This window comes from Dipodomys merriami, unplaced genomic scaffold (assembly GCF_024711535.1).
Source record: "Dipodomys merriami isolate MVZ:Mamm:240054 unplaced genomic scaffold, mDipMer1.0.p SCAF_1, whole genome shotgun sequence".
Classification (NCBI taxonomy): Eukaryota; Metazoa; Chordata; class Mammalia; order Rodentia; family Heteromyidae; genus Dipodomys; species Dipodomys merriami.
Window position 1 is genome coordinate 122,448,290 of NW_027202270.1, and position 12,438 is coordinate 122,460,727.

Sequence of the window (12,438 nt, forward strand, 5' to 3'; positions counted from 1 at the left end):
TTCTTCAGCATTTCATAGTGAAATATATGACATCTTTTAAACTTGAAACTATTTTTGTTCTAGTAGCAATTGAGTCCTTCCTGAAGACAGTAGGGACCTTCTCTGAGATAACAATACGTTATCTCAGATTTTGGGAGTGAAACTGGCAGGTGCTGTGGTAGAAAGCAGATTTTCAGATCTCTAGTTGTTCTTCATGAACTCGAGTTGTATAGTGCTCATGAATATGTTGAAACCATGAATGAAGTGTAACTAGGCAGCTACCATTTCCTGCTTGCCTTTTATCTAGTGTAGATGAGGTAATTATCAGAATATATTAAAAATCAAAGGAGAGTACCTCATAAAAGGAAATGGCTTAATTCCAATTCCAATTATGCAAATTAGATCAAATATAGATGACACATTTGGAAATAGATATGTATCAGTTCTCCTCTGTATCTGCTTTTATTAGCGCAGTTGTGCTGTAATTGTAATAAGTTGCTACATTTGAAGACTTTTTATAATTAAAATGAAAGGTAGAAAATTGGTGTTGAAAGCACCTAACTTTATGTAACCTGAAGGAAATATTTAATATTACTCCAGTCTGAATTTCTCTTTCATCTTTTTGACACATCAATGGAAAATGTATTTTAAATATGGTTTAAAATTCAGATTATAAAGATAATGAAATATTCACATACCTTTTATAAAGCCTTCAATATGTTTAATAAAATTTATCAGAAATAGTCTCAGAGCAATGGTAACTAAGGATTTTAGTTTGCTTCATTGTTACTAGTTTGGTCCTGATAAAAGTGTTAAAAGATGATTATTTTGTTGAAGTTATTATTTTAAAAAATTCTACTAATATATGTTGAAGGCAGAAAGATTTCTTTGCTAGTTCTTCTTAACCACATGTTGCTACCTCCTCTTTTGTTCTCTCCTTCTTTTTGTCTTTCTTATGGTTTCTCTTATTTACCACTTGTGATACAAAATGGAAAAAAAAATTCAAATACATGGGCATTTAGGAATGGTTTCTAGTAGCTTAATAGTGCTGTCATTCAAGGACCTGGCTTTCTGTGTCCTAACTTAATAGTCCTTAATAGCTCTTTTCACACAGGTTAGAGGAAAAGGTTCTGTTTTCTTAGATTGAATTGGATTGGTTGCATAGGGTTTGGTTTGCAGAGCAATTGAAGAGAGAATTTTTTTCCTTTCCTACATATCTAGTATTATTGATTGCTACAAGTACCATTCTATGGGATGGCAACATCACAAGGAATGAAAACCCAGTTGATTTCATGGCATTTAAAATCAGATTCAGGAAGTTCTCTGATATTATTTTACTTCTAAGGACAAATTCCTTACAGAGGAATGAGGAAATCCTCCACTCTTTTCACAGTGACTGTTGATATTACTAGTTTTATTTATTTATTTTTTGAGGTTTTCTTATTTTTAACAATGATTACCTCAGTCATTTAGAGATTTAGTGGACACTTCAGATTATGTCTTATTTCTTTATTATATCTTATTTTTATTGTAGAGGTGATGTTTAGAGGGGTTACAGTTATGTAAGTCAGGTAAAGAGTACATCACATTTCTTTTTGAACACTGTCATCCCTCTTTCTCCATTTTTCCCTCCCATCCCACCCACAAGTTGTATAGTTCATTTTTCATATAGTATCTAGTGAATACCACTGCTGCATTTGTTCACCCTTTGTTCCACCATTTCTTTGTCCCCACTAACCCTTCCAAAGGCAAATAAACTAACAAAACAAAAGTAAGGGACAACAAAAACAGCAACAACAATATCTCTTGTTCCTATTTCTTGGAGTTCCTTTCATAAAATATTATTTTATATGATCCTATATACACATTGCTATTGAGCCTTCGTGTATGTTCTATTTATTGATCATACTGTATTGGGGGCCCTTTGAACATCAATTAGTTGTACCAGGGAGTTTCCTTTTAACATGTTCATTTATGTATATAGTGCATCTTGATCAGAACTACCCTGGCCATAATTCTTATCTTGCCATTCATTTTCAAGGCCTTTGAATTTCTGGCTTTTTTTCTTTTTTTCTTTTTTTTTTTTTCTTTTTCTTTTTTTTGCTTAAAATAGTGATTTCTCATTTCATTCACTTTCCTAAAAATGACATAATTTTATTTTTCTTTATGATTGAATAATACACCATTGTGTTTATATTCCATGTTTTCTTTATCCATTTACTGGTTAATGGGCACCTGGGCTAGTTTTATAACTATTGTGAACAGTGCTGTTATGAATGTACATGGGTGTGCAGGTTATCTCCATTGTATGCCCAGGGTGGTATATTAAGATCATATGATAGTCCTACTTTTAGTTTTTGAGAAACTTGTATATTGATTTCTATAGTGGCCACCATAATTTATGTAATCAACAATGTATGAGGTTTCCTTTTCCTCCTAATATCTTGCCAGAATTAGTTTTTGCTTGCTTTTCAGATGATAGAAGTTCTGACAGGAAGGAATTGTTTTGATTTTCCTTTTCTTTTTGAATGAGGTTATTGAATTTTTTGCATGTATTTATTAGCTATTTGTACTTCTTTTGAGACCTGTTTAATTCTTATTTTGTGAGTTTATTAATTTGATGTTTGTTCTTTTGGTGTTTGATATTTGGAGCTCTTCATATATTTTGTATACTAATTTTTATCCAAGGTATGTCTGGTAAACATGTTTTCCTATTCCATAAGTTATCTTTAGCTCTGGTATTTGGGTTCTTTGTTTTTTAGACTTTTTAATTTAATGCAATCCTATTTGTCAATTCTTATTTCCTGAGAATTGGAGTCTAATTCAGAGAGGTATTATTGTATAGCTTTATCTTCAAAGGTTTTTCCTAGGCTTAGTTCTTTAAGTCTCAGAGTTTCATTTTCAAAGATCACATTTTCAATTAATTTTTGTACAAGGTCAGTAGTAAGGCTTTTCTATATGTGGATATCTAGTTTACCCACTATCAATTGTTGAAGTGACTCTTTTCTACTATGTATTTGGGGCCTTTGTAGAAAATCAGATGTCTGTGGTTGTATGGGTTATTTTGAATCTCCTCTTCTTGCTTATTGTATCTGTATTTTATTGTATTACTATGATGTTTTATCTACTTTGAGTATGTACTATAGCTTGAAGTTGGGTATTCTGATACCTTCATCATAGCTTATTTTCCTCTGGGTTGCTTTAGCTATTTTGAGTCTTTTATACTTCCATAAGAATTTAAAGAGGACTTTTTCTATTACTGTAGAGATTGTATTGCATCAGTAGATTGTTTTTGGCAATATAGCCATTATCTGAATATTAATTTTGCTAATCTATGAAAACTGGAGGTATTTTCATCTTTTGGTGATCTTTAATTTCCTAAAGATCTTATGCTTTTTATCATTGAGATCTTTCATTTCCAGGAGATTAGGTTTATTTTTAAGTATTTAATCTTTTTATTGCTATTGTGAGTGGGATTATTTTCCTGATTTATCTTTGTCTGTCTGTTTATTACTATCTTTTGGGAAAAAAATGACATGAAAATAAATAGATTTTTGTATATCGATTTCATATTTTGCTACTTTGCCAATATGTTCTTTTATATCTTAGAGTACTTTCATAAAGTCTTTAGGGTATTTTAAGTATAGGATAATATTATATGCAAATAGGAATATTTGACTACTTCTTCCCTTCCTATTTGTATGCTATTTCTTTCCCTTACCTTATTACTGTCGCTAAGAATTCAAGCATTGCATTAAATAAGAGCAGAGAGAGTAAATAGTATATTCTCGCTCCTTACTTTAGGGGGAATTGATTCAGTTCAGTTCTTTCACATTAAGTATGTTTTCATGCTAAGTATAAGGTTTTTATTATGTTGAGGGTACATTCTTTCTGTTACTAGTTTGTTCTTGGCTTTATTTATTTATTTTATTTCTTGGCTTTTACTCTGAAGTGATGTTGACCTTAATTACAAGCTGTTTTTGCATCTATTGAGATGATCCTGTGTTTTTTCCCCTTATTCTGTTTATATACTATAGTAGTACATTTATTCATTTGTATATATGGAATCATAATTGCATGTCTGTAATGAAACAATTTTGTTATACTTTATGATTTCCTTTTAATATATTTTTGAATTTTGTTTGCAAATATGTTACTTAGAAGTTTTACTTCTCAGTTCATTCATTAACAATAAGCTAGGTGCTGGTTGCCCGTACCTGTAATCCTAACTACTCAAGAGGCTGATATCTGAGGATCATGGTTTGAAGCCAGCCTGGGGAGGAAAGTTTGTGAGACTCTTTTATCTCCAACTAACCACCAAAAAGCTAGAAGTGAAGTTGTGACTCTAGTGGTAGAACATTAGCCTTCAGCAAAGCAGTTTTAGGACAGTTCCTAGGCCCTGAGTTCAAGTCTAAGAGTAGCACCAAAAAAAAAAAAAAAAGTGAAAAGGAAGTACACTATCATCATAAAAGTTAATAGAAAATAGAACCAACATTTCAAAATAAAACAGTACGAGTCTCCAATTTTCAAGATTTTAGATGTTGTTACAATTTGTGGAGGGGAAGGGAAAAAACAAATCGTTTAAATAGGGATACAGGTGGACCCATTGCAACAGTGAGATGTACACAAGTGGTTATGTCGAAAACGAACTTTACAACTTTGGTGGGGGCAGGGGAGGAGGGTTGGGTGGGGGGGGAAGGAGGGGATGGGATGGGAAGGGGAAACAAAGGAGGAGCTACAATGCTTGATAAGAAATGTACTCATTATCTTGCCCATATAATTGTAACCCCTCTGTACAGTATTTTCACAATAAAACAAAAAAAGAATTTCAAAACAGCATTTTTTTTTTTTGTGGTGAATTCAGGATCAAAGAATAATGATGTCCAAAGGACTGTTTGCTTATTGCTCTTGTAAGGCTTCTTTTCTTATCATTTCCCTTTTTGAGGGTTCTATGACCAGCTGCACTTTCTGTCTTCATTCTCAAGAGTGTGTTGGAATGACACACTTGTTTCCTAATAATCTTTTCCCGTGCTTCTCCTATGATGTTCAACCTTATCTTTACTTTCAACTTTTGACATGTTACTGTGCACAGCTTTTCCCAGGCTGCTTACCTGTGTAAACAAAATTAATGTTATCATATAAACTTGTAGCATTCTGGGAATTACTTATTAAAGAAATCTTACCCCTTTCTCCCCTCTTATAAATGGGTATTAAGTCAGATTTGATGTCTGTGCCCCTCTGTGTTACCATGTATTTTCTTAACCTGTGTTATGTGCTCAGTTAATATTTATTGACTACAATTATGTATTGTACAAAACTGAAATTTCATAGCAATTTTAAAAGGAGACATTATTGTCATTTGGTAAAAGCACATTTATTTCTAGACACATTGTCAACTTCAAGGGGACCTTTGCTTTGTCTCACTAATTGCATTAATTTTTGTTGATCCAGAATATATATTTAAAATAGCTATTTTACACTGAGGAAAAACAGTAATGTAGCTCTTAGAAAACCTAAATGGAAGGAAACTACGTTTGAATTTACATAATTTACCTTTCAAATTGTATCTCAGACCTTAAATCTGTGTATGCATAAAAAATTCTAAGTGCATTTTTTTCTCTTCTGAAGTCAACTTGAACCTCATTAACCTTGATAGGCTATTTGTATTCATAAGAATTCCAAGCATCCTTGATCAATGATTTCCCTGATTTAATCTCTGCCTCCATCTTCTATCAACTTAACTCTTCTTGAAAAAATTTGACTTTTAAATTCAACTAAGAACTTCAAAGAAAGAAAACCAAGTTGCTGAACATAATTTAGATTAAATGTAGAAAGTGATAATTGAGTGACAACTTACATGATTATTCATGAGAAGAACGCTGGGAATGTAATGCCAGAATTTACTTTTAAAAAGAGAGGATGCTGAAAGAAAAAAAAATGTCAATAATCTTTTATTACAGTACACACAGAGGGAAGTATTTTTCTCTTTCCATGCTTTTAGCATCAGCCCTTTTGACTTATTCATTTATTGCATGAATCTAGCCCTTTCATTGTACAATAATACCATTTAAATACCACTTCTAGTGGCTAGAATCTTAAAGAACTTAATTATTCTGGCTCCAATTTCCTGTTCTACTTCATTTGTAAAATCTGATTCATTTCTTCCTTGTTCAAGTACATATTGTAATAGAAAATATTACCTGAGTATTAAATAATTTTATTATCTAAGTTGTAAAGAAAACAAATAATTGTAGCTAAACATTGTAGAGGGAAGCTATGTTTATCAAACCTAGTGGAGATGAGATTTACTTCTGTTATTAGCCAAATTTTATATGATTTTGGGGCAAATTGCAAAGTCCATATAAGTGCCCTAGACTGTTGGGATTTTACGAAAAGGTGATGATTGACAGAGATTTTCTACAAGTAAAAATCCTAAAATGAAGTAGCCTTCCAGGAAGTCCTAGAAGAGCTAATTTGATTCTTTCATCCTTCATTTAATATGAAAATAGAAGTGTTTTAGGAGTTAGGAAAAGGATAATTTTTCAGTTTTCTGAAACTAGAGTAGCATGAGGATTTCTATAGGACAGAAAGTAAATTAACGGTATGTTTTTCTTTTAATATATCACTAATATTAACATGTATTGTTTACATATAGGTAATAAATCATTTTGTATTAAAAGATCAATTTTCAAGTTTATTTACTGAAATGGTAATTTCTCACTTAAAAAAAAAGTCACAACTATGTCAAGCGCTGGTGGCTCATGTCTGTAATCCTAGCTACCCAGGAGGCTGAGATCTGAGGATCATGAAGCCAGCCCGGGCAGGAAAGTCCTTGAGACTGTTATTTCCAATTAACCATCAGATACTGAAAGTGGAGCTGTGGCTCAAAGTGGTAGTGCACTAGCTTTGAGTTAAAGAGCTCAGGGACAGTGTCCAGATCCTAAGTTCAGGTCCAGACCCTCCCCCCCAAAATCACAACTCATATACATAAATAAATATAAGAATTATCTTTTTATATGTATGTTGTATATACATATATGTGAGAGAGAAGTAGGCAGAGAGACATACATGCACATATTGACAAAGAGGCACAGTAGACATCTAGAAACAGAGTGAGGGATGGGAGAAAAACAAGTTTGGTTCCTCAAAAATGTGAAGGGTTGAAAACTTCATATTACTTATAGACTGATTCAAATTTAAAGCTATTATAAAGGTAAAATGCAGTTTTGGAAATAACTTTCTGTAGCGAGATGGGTGATAGGAAACAAATGAGGTAATATTCTTGCAGTATCTTAAGTAATTGATAGTTATTTTTTGACTACCACAGATAGCTTTAAAAGGACTTATGTAAATCCTAACTGTTCATGCATTATTCCTATAGTCTTTATAGTTACCTTAGCATTAGAGTGATTTTAATTTGAGAACATATCATTTTAAGTAGCATATTAAATTGTTTTTAGATATTTGTTTTCAGGCAGTTTTCTTCACAGACATAAAATAAAATGGGATTGTACTCAGCCTTAAACAGTAACAAAAGTCAGCTGGCCCATTATACTCCTCAACATTTTTGAATAGTCCAACTTATCTCTGTAAAAAATAAAGGTAAATGATTCATGTGCACCAAGAACACGTTTTACATGTTAATGAACAATATATAGTTAATACAAACAAATGTCAACATGAGCAAGTTTTAACACATGCACTAGATGCATTTAATTTCTAGCATCTCACTAGGGTGAAGAATGGGTTTGAATTATACATAAAGTATCTTTTTGGGGGGTGAATCACTAATGGAAAGATACTAGAAGTAGTCAAACTTTTGTCATGTCTGGGTTAGAGAACAGGACAATTTCTTTTTTTAATATGTATTTTTTATTATAAAGATCCTGTACAATGGGATTACAGTTACACGAGTAAAGTAATGAGTACATTTCCCATTGAACACTATCACCCACTGAGAACAGGACAATTTCTGCAGTTGGTTGTGCTCTAGCTTTATTTCTTTTTTCTTTCCACTATCTAGTCCAGGTTTTGTGTGTGGAAAAACTGGGTAAGACATACATAAGAATATGTTTGAAGATGTCAATGAGTATGTAGGCAGTCAACACAGAAGGGCTCACGTATTTTGTTGGGGTATCACGTGCTGATCAGTTGTTTTTACATGTTATAACACTTTCCCTCTGAAAAGTGATCTAGCTGACAAAACTATATCGGGCTTATAGTGGTTTTATAGCCTCTCTGAAGAGGAATACCTTCAGTAATTTTTAGTTGGGTTACCTAGTAGATTAAATCCTATGAGCCTGGATGAACTGAACGTATATTTAACTATTCTGAAGATTGCAGTATTGTAGCACAGCTTAAAATCTGCTTTGATATTATCTACCCCTATTTTAACTGTCTACCAGAACAAAAGCAAATCTTTTGGAAAGTAAGATGTCATCACCCAGAGCCTTATATTATTTCTATGATTTGTCAAATAGTGTCTAACATTCAATCAAAAACTTAGCAGGCATGTCAGAGAACAAAATTGCATTACCAAAAATCATATTAAAAACCAGGAAATAGAAATAGTCCTATATACTCTTAGGTTTGTCAGAAATTACCTTTAAAACAGTAGTTAATATATAATTAAATTAATCATATCATATTTAATTCTAGCAAAGATTAAATAATTATAAAAAGAAGCAACCAGAAATTCTACAATTAAAAGTATAGTAACAGAAATGAGAAACTGCATAGGTAGTTTGGCAAAAGAGTATGCTTTCTTTTTTTTGTTGTTGTTGTTGTTGGTTGTAGGACTTGAATTCAGGGTCTAGGTGCTGTTCTTTTGCTCAAGGCTAATACTCTACCACTTTAAGCCAGAGCTCTGCTTCCAGTTTTTGGGTGACTAATTGGAGATAAGAGTCTCATGGGGACTATTCTGCCCAGGCTGGCTCTGAACTACAATTCTGAGATTTCATCCTCCTAAGAAGCTAGGATTACTGGTGTGAATCACCAGCACCCAGCTAAGAATACAATTTTTTAATATTACTCTAAAGATTTTTATGAGACCATAATCTTTTGTGTGCTTAGATTATGTAATTTAATACATGGTTTGTTTTCATCTTTTGTGTTGTTTTCCTGTCTTTTAATTGGAAATGAAAAAACTAATTTATTTACTGGGTGCCTGTGGCTTCCACCGCTAATCTTAGCTACTCAGGAGGCTGAGATCTGAAGATTGTAGTTTGAAGCCAGCCAGAGCTGAAAAGTCCCTGTGAGAAGCTTATCTCCAATTAACCACTCAAAAATAGCTGGAAGTAGTGCTGTTGCTTCAGTGGAGAGCACTAGCCTTGAGCACAAAAGGTTCAGGGACAGCACCCAGGTCCTGAGTTCAAGCCCCAGGACAGGCAAAAAACAGACAAAATTAAGAATCTATTAGACATTGGATTTGGTGCTACACTGTATGGTACTCCAAAAAAAACAAACCAACAACAACACTATCCTTGATAGTGAGCTTACATTTAGCAAAGAAAAAAGGATTTACTTGGAAAGGCAGGCCTTGTCTGAGTGGATGGACAATATTATGGACTTAATATTGTGTATGTGTCCCAATTCATATGTTAAAATATATCCAGTAGAGATATTTGGGGATTGAGTTTTGGGAAGTAATTCAGTTACAAAACTTGTTTCCTTACGCATGCATTTTATGCTTTTTAAAGAAAAGGCCAGAATGCTGGCTTTCTTACTTTACGTGTTCATATATGTGCTCTCTGCAACTCAGAAGATCTTCCACTTCCAGTTTTTTGAACTATGAGAACTAAATTTCTGGGTCTCTCTCTCTCTCTCTCTCTCTCTCTCTCTCTCTCTCTCTCTCTCTCTCTCTCTCTCTCTCTCTCTCTCTCTCCCTCTCTCTCTCCCTCTCTCTCTCCCTCTCTCTCTCCCTCTCTCTCTCTGTGACTCATTGCTTTTCTTTTAGCCCTCAGAATAAGTGATATCAGTGACTCTTCATTGCCAGTTTTCTTCATGAGAAATACCATATTAATCTAATTGAGTTCCCTCATGTATAAGGAATCACTTCTTTCTTGCTGAGTTCCAGATTTCTCTGCTTTTGTCTTTTTCCATTTGACCATGTTTGTTTGGGCTTGGATGCCTTTGTATGTGTTTTAGTTTATCATAGTTTATAGTTTATTTCAAAAAAAGCTTTTCTTTTAGCTATTATATTTTCATATAGGTTTTACTATTTTTTCCTCCTTTCCTTCTAGTATTCCCATTGTGTGTATTTTGGTGTCTACATTCTCCTGAGGTTATGCTGTTCATTTCTTTTTTTTTTTTTTTTTTTCAATTGTGAAAATACCGTACTGAGGGATTACAATTACATGGGCAAGATAATGAGTACATTTCTTATCAAGAATTGTTGCCTCCTCCTTTGTTTCCCCTTCCCATCCCTTCCCATCTCCCACCCCCCTCCCAACCCCAGCTGTTCATTTCTGTTTATTCTTTTTCCTTTCTCTTCTTCAGATTGCATAATGTATGTTGAACTACCTTCATGGTTTGGATTCTTCCTTTAATAATTCAAAATCACTACTAAGTTCTTCACATCAATCTTCCATTTCAGCTAATAGACTTTCTACTAGAATTTTTCTTTAATTCAAAAATAGCTTTTATCTTTTTAATGTTCTCATTCAATAAGATCAGCATCTAGCTGTCTGCCTCTGTGGATGTTATACCACACAGTTATCTTCTACTAATTTTCTGTGTCTACTGAATATTTAATTTGGTGTCTCACACATGGTAGGCAAGAACTCTTTAACATTTAAGCTATTTTTGTTATGTTGATTGTTTTCAGGATAGGGTCTTGCTTTACGCCTGGGCTGATCTGGGCTGCTATCTTCCTGGATGTTTTTCCTTGTGTTTCTGGGGATGTCATTCATTCATGGGACTCAGCTTCCCCTGTAGCTGGGATGACAGGTTTGTACCACATTCTACATCTCAGCCATTGGTTGAGTTAGACTCTCATGAGTTTATACTCCCAGGGCAGGGCATGCACTGTGATCCTTGAATCTCCACCCCTCAAGTACCTAGGATTACAGACCTGTCACTGTGCAAGTCACTGTGCTTGGTAGTAGAGTCTAAATTACTATATAGGTTGAATCACTCTTAGGCATTTTTCCAGTCTTTGAGGGCATTTTTAGTTCCCAGTAGAACTCTTTATTGTCTTTTTCTTTGATTTTGTTTATTTATCGTCTGACAGAGCTACAGTTTCACTTTTTGCTACTAGTATTGTGGATTACCAGCTTCCTAATTGTTCACCTTCTAGGTCGCTATTCTTTTAGACAAATCTGCAAACATAATGTAACTCATTTTCCATTCTAAATAATGTCAGTCCTTTACGCTAAACTGTGGAGCTAGCTCTCTGTATATCCTTCTCACTCTAAGCAGAACCCCTGCACCACTACACTGAGGCTGTGATAGGGCTGTATCCTATTCTCCTTAGAGGGATGCTGCTTTTCTACAAGTGGTTCTGAGGGGGGTGGAAGCCACCAGTCACCTCAACCCATGCCATATCAGTGGATTAGAGCATGGAAATGGAGTTCTTAACATCCCCTCCCCCCCCATACTTTCTGCTATGCAAATGAGGGCTGGTGGAAGAAAGGAGGCACTATACTTGAAAAAAAAATAGCATGTCAATTAGAAGAACATATTAATTCTTAATTATAGAAAGAGAAAAAATTAGAAAATACAGAAAAGTGCTTAAGAGACATGGGGTATAGCGAACAAATCTGAATTCTGATATGTATGTAGAGTCCTTAAAATGGAAGAAAATGTAGGTTGGAAACAGTACTTGAAGAAATAAGCAACATCAATTCACATGTTTTTGAAGCTCTAGGAACCTTAAGCAGGACAAATTCAATGAAAATCACAACTAGATGTGGCATAATGAATTTAATAAAATCAAGGAGAAAGTGAATGATTCCAAATGCCAAAGAAAACAGATCAACACAGAAACCTTGAAAGATCAAAACAGAAGCCAGAGGAATTAGAAAGGTATCTTCAAAGTAGTCCAAGAAAATAATTACCAACCTAGATTTGGACCTAAAGAAGATACATTTGAAAATTAACATTGATATGAAGATATTTCTAGACAACAACAAAACCCAATGTATTCAATTTCAGCAGAACTGTACTAAACTATTAAAAGAATATTTTTTATTTTATATTTATTTATTTTTTATTGTGAAAATATTGTACAGAGGGGTTACAATTACATGGGCAAGATAATGAGTACATTTCTTATCAAGCATTGTAGCCTCCTTTGTTTCCCCTTCCCATCCCATCCTCCCCCCAACCCCCCACTCAACCCTCCCACCCAAAGTTGTAACGTTCATTTTCGAGATACCACTTGTACGTCTCATTGTTGCAATGGGTCCACATGTATCCCTATTTAAACGATTTGTTTTTTCCCTTCCCCTCCACAAATTA

At 33.8% G+C, this 12,438-nt stretch overlaps 1 protein-coding gene across 10 annotated transcripts in view; it reads left to right on the forward strand.

Annotated features, from left to right (window-relative positions):
* Cep128 (centrosomal protein 128) overlaps positions 1-12,438 on the forward strand; it is a 277,887-nt gene that overhangs the window by 76,869 nt on the left and 188,580 nt on the right. The window lies entirely within an intron of this gene.